Source organism: Corvus brachyrhynchos, unplaced genomic scaffold (genome assembly GCF_000691975.1).
Source record: "Corvus brachyrhynchos isolate BGI_N302 unplaced genomic scaffold, ASM69197v1 scaffold142, whole genome shotgun sequence".
NCBI classification, from domain to species: domain Eukaryota; kingdom Metazoa; phylum Chordata; class Aves; order Passeriformes; family Corvidae; genus Corvus; species Corvus brachyrhynchos.
This window is the reverse complement of record NW_008237226.1, coordinates 10099237-10103814: the sequence shown is the minus strand read 5'-3', so window position 1 is coordinate 10103814 and position 4578 is coordinate 10099237.

Here is a 4578-nt window from a genome sequence, read left to right as displayed (position 1 = left end):
AAATGACAGATGTTCCATCTTTTCACCACCTTTGAACCCTTTTGCTGGACTTGTTCCAGTATGTGCATATCTCCTGCACGGGGGAGCTCGGAACTGGACCCAGAACTGTGAATGTGCCCTCACTTTCTTTGTCCTGCTGGTAATGCAGTGGTCTGCAACACGTCATTAGCATACTATATAACAAAAGGAATTAAATTAGGTCAATATTTGCAGACAAGGACTGTAGTGAGAAGCTTTCAGAAGTGCGTTCAACATTCTGCATTAGGAAGCACCTCTCAGCATGAAGCAGCTGAACAGGGCGCTGTGTTATTTCAAAGTTCATGTTACAAACAGTCAAAGGTCAGGCTGGATAAAAGTACTCTTTCCAACCCTGTCCCCCTGCATGACCACTGAATAATGGCATTAATAATCAAATTTTGTTGAATAACTCCTTGAAACCTGACAGAAGAGTTATTTCACCACCTCTCTGGGTAAGTTGTGCCAGTGGTATACTATCCCCCCCCCACAAAAAAAGAAAAAGTAAGGGGAAAAAAAAGGTAAAATAAGACGGTGAAAACATCAAGGATTTTTATACCTGATCTAAAGGTGGAGAGTGAGTTTTACAACTTTGTGGCTTAGACACAGATAAAAATACAATATGCAGGATCTGGAAAATCCAGCTCAGAAATGAGGCCGCTAAATCCCAGATTTAAGCTTGACAAGGCAACTAGAACTGTCCAAGCAAAGATCCCTACCCGGTTCAGACTGAAGCAGAGAGAGAAAAATGGTACCATGGCATGGACACAGTGAGGATGTGGTGGAACATCTAAGGCATGGCAGCTGTGAGACCTGCTGCAGAAAGGACTCAGCACTGGAGTCCACTAAAACTGTGCAGTCTGTGCGGCTGACTAAAGCTGCACATTTTGTGATGAATACAGAAACCAAGGCAATGTCAAGAATTTGGGAGAAGATGGAGGGTTCTGTGGAGCACATCATGCAGGCCAGAGAGTATCAACACCACCAGAGTCTTCACAGCTTGGAGAAAAAGACCAACAATACCAGGAGAGAGAGAAAATCAGCAGAATGAATGCATACACTTCATTGCAGAGGTCATGCTGATTGGGATATTGGCCCCAAAGCAAAAGAAATGTTTTTTAAAAAAATATATTAGCACACAAGCCACAGTGGGGCTAAGAAAGCAGTTGTGTCAGTGGTTTCAGCTGGAATTTCACTGAGATGTGTTTACTGCTCATTGAAAAAAAAAAATTAAAAGAACAGGATGGAATCCTTTATCTTTATCTTTGCAAACTTTCGGGTAAGTAAGCAAGAATTAAGAGAATAAAGAGAATCCCATCACTTATTACTTAAGGACCATTAATTCTAGAGTCAGATCTGGGACATCACGTCACTGATCCTCTCTAGAAGCCAGAGGTTTCTGATCTTTGAGGCAAAGCACGAGGAGAACTGAGAGGGTCTGGGTTACAGATAAACAAACATAAATTTAAAATAAGAACAAAAAACACAAAGGAGGCCTACAGAAAGACCACAGCAAGGTGGCAGCTCTGGGAGACTTGTTGAATTATGAACATTGGGGCTCAGCTACTTGCCTGTAATAGAGTTTATCATTCAAGGACCAAGCTAGGCCAGAAACAGAAGGCAGCTTAATTAACAGAAAGGGGCTAGTTAAAAATTGCCTGTGTGATACTAAGTACAAAAAGAAGCTATTCAAAACGTAAATATTTTCCCCACTGTTCTCATATATTGAGGTATAACAACATAGGAAAGTGCTGGCTTACAGATTTCAAGCAATACTGAAAATTGAGTATCAGTTGCTCAGACAGGGAAGGAGTCATTTATTTTTGTAGTACAGCGAATTCTCTGGCCTTAGACACAGCTAGTTATTTTAATTTATTAAATTTATTAAAATGCATTTACTTCAGTATAAGAATTTCAGACATGAGGCATTGCTGATCCTAACTGACTTGCCCAGTTAAGAAGACCAGATAAATAGTCTTCTTCACAGGTTGGGGAACACTCCCAGCTTCCCAATCTCTCTCATCACAGAATCCCTCTTCACTCATTTGCTGCCTGCCTGTGGAACTGAAAAAAATATTTCAAAGTTAAACCTAAATGCTACCAGGACCAGGCTTTCTCTTACCAAACACAACTGAGCAATTAAGTTCCACATATGCTGAAATCCTTGAAACTCCTTGGTGTAATAGACCATGACAGTTTCCTTATTGTTGTGAAAAGGGCATTAAACAATACAAGAGCAAATATATTTAATATGGGTCTTCAAATGACTTAGTGATTTTAAAACATGTCATTCAGCAATGCCTTCCAGACATCTCAGTGCATCACAACTCAAAACGGAGTATGGTGTAAGAACTCGCTACATGACAAACCCACATCTTTATCTAAAACTATATAAGGGATGCTCCATGCTTTTCACAACAGCCCGTATCAAATGGTGGTGATTTGTAATATAAACATCCACGTGTAAGTGGAAAAAAATGCCTCCAGACATATCAAAATCCTCATGGATTGCTCTTTTGTTTTGCAAGCAGTAATTAAAGAATCAGATTATCATATTTTAAATCCTTAGAATCTCTTCTGCTAGCCGATTTGAAAAATATTACCAGTAAACTGTAGGTATTGCAAGTTAATTGAGTAATTTATTCAGCTAAAAAGAGGAAAATGTTGGGATATTTTGGAAAACCATCATCCTTCAGGACAAATCATCAGATTCCTAGCAAAAATTTACCTGAGCTACAGTTACCAGCTTTAAATATTCAGCCAAAGAAATCTGCTGAATTTTTGTCTTTCCACCCATGTATTGAAATGTGGCTTTGTAATAATGAAAACAAAGTAGACAAGGGATGGTTGAACCATGGCCTTCCAACTCTCAGGAGAATGTCTGGACCACTTATAAGATACCAGTTTCTCCTTTAGTAGTGCTTTCCATTTGCAAGTGTTAGCAAATATTTCCTGAGCCAGTGTGAGAAAAATCACTTTCTTACCTAACAGATCACAGCTGAGCAGGCCTGAGATCCAGTGCCTGCTCCAGCACAAGTGACTGTTATACAAATAAACAGTCTTGGCCTGTGTGACCGGGGACATCAATCACCACGGCATTTCCCAATCCGGACAGCACCTACCTCTAATACTCATGATAAGGACTTGAACTATTTCAGGGCAAGAAGGAAACAAAATGGGACCTGCATCTCTCATAGCTGTCAAAGGGTGTCTCCGTTCCTAAATTTTGGGGTATAAGGCTTTCCAGAAATTTGAGTCAAATTTCATCCAAAGAGCTTTCAGGTGATAAAAACCTGCATGTGGTTAAAGCACTGACAACAGAAATTTGACCAGTGCTCAAATAAATTTTGTCTGCTTTCAACCACAATGTCTTACAATATACTACTACTTTAAGAGCACTGGAAGATTGATGGTTTCCAGATCTGTCTGTCTCTGGCTTTGACTCAGAGCATTGCTCGTGTGGGTCTGACTACACATCTCTTTCATTACTTCTCATTCCTCCCATGTAAATTTCCAATATTTATTCTAAGCAGTAGATCATAAGACTTGGAAACATGTGTTTATTATGAAATTAGGAGAAATGCCTGAATTCTGAAACTTGTGTATTACAAAAAACAAGGACAAACAAAGCACTTCAGAGAATGCCTTCAGAACAGATGTAACATCAGCCATTTGAAGCTGTGCAAATTTCTGTATAATACAATGAACAAAGGCATCTCAGAGCAGGGGAACCAAAATCATCTTAAAAATCTGATGACTAGTTTTGTAAAGATGTTAAATATTAACAGTAATAGGGTCTACCAGATCTTTATAGCAAAATAAGAAAACGTTCTGGAATAGTCCTATTTTGTTCAAAGCTCTCTGGAGTTCCTGCAGGATTTAGTCACTGAGGCAGAGAAAGTAACCCATTATAAAAGGCCAGAAGAAACTTAGTGGCTGGGTACAGTCTCAGTGTCTCGAGCAGGAGCTGTGGGAAAGACTGAGCTCGCCTTTCTCTTCATTAACAAGGCACAAGGCTGGTTTAGAGACAAGTCAAACTATCTGCATTGGGGTCACTGGGTTTGAGCTGACAGGAAAGCCCCTGTGAGTAGTTGTACTTGAATTATTGAGTTTCCTATAGGAAACAATTCTGTCAGAGCAGAACTAGGCTAAGTGGAAACAGGCTAAGGTAAATGCATCTCCTGAAAACAGGAGAAAGCAAAGGTGCAAATGAAATGGAGATATGTCTAAGGCTGGAGCCAGGAGCAGGTAGAGGCGTAGCTTTGAGGATGCATTTTTAGACAAAATCCAATTTTTTTATACGGTGTGTGAGCGAGAACCCACCTACTCATTATCTCTTCACATCACCAGAGAGCAGCTAGAACTTCTTTTACAGGCTTTAAAACTACCAAATGCTCTTAGGTGTGACCTGAGAAGAGAGTCAGCAAAGAGTGCATTACATTACAATTATGAATTGTAAGCTGAGACCAAAATGGGTAACCCAAGGTTTACTTCTGCATCTAGACTAAAGTGGATTAAGAATGTACCTAAATTGTCCAAAGTGAGTGGTCCCAGGTCAAAATA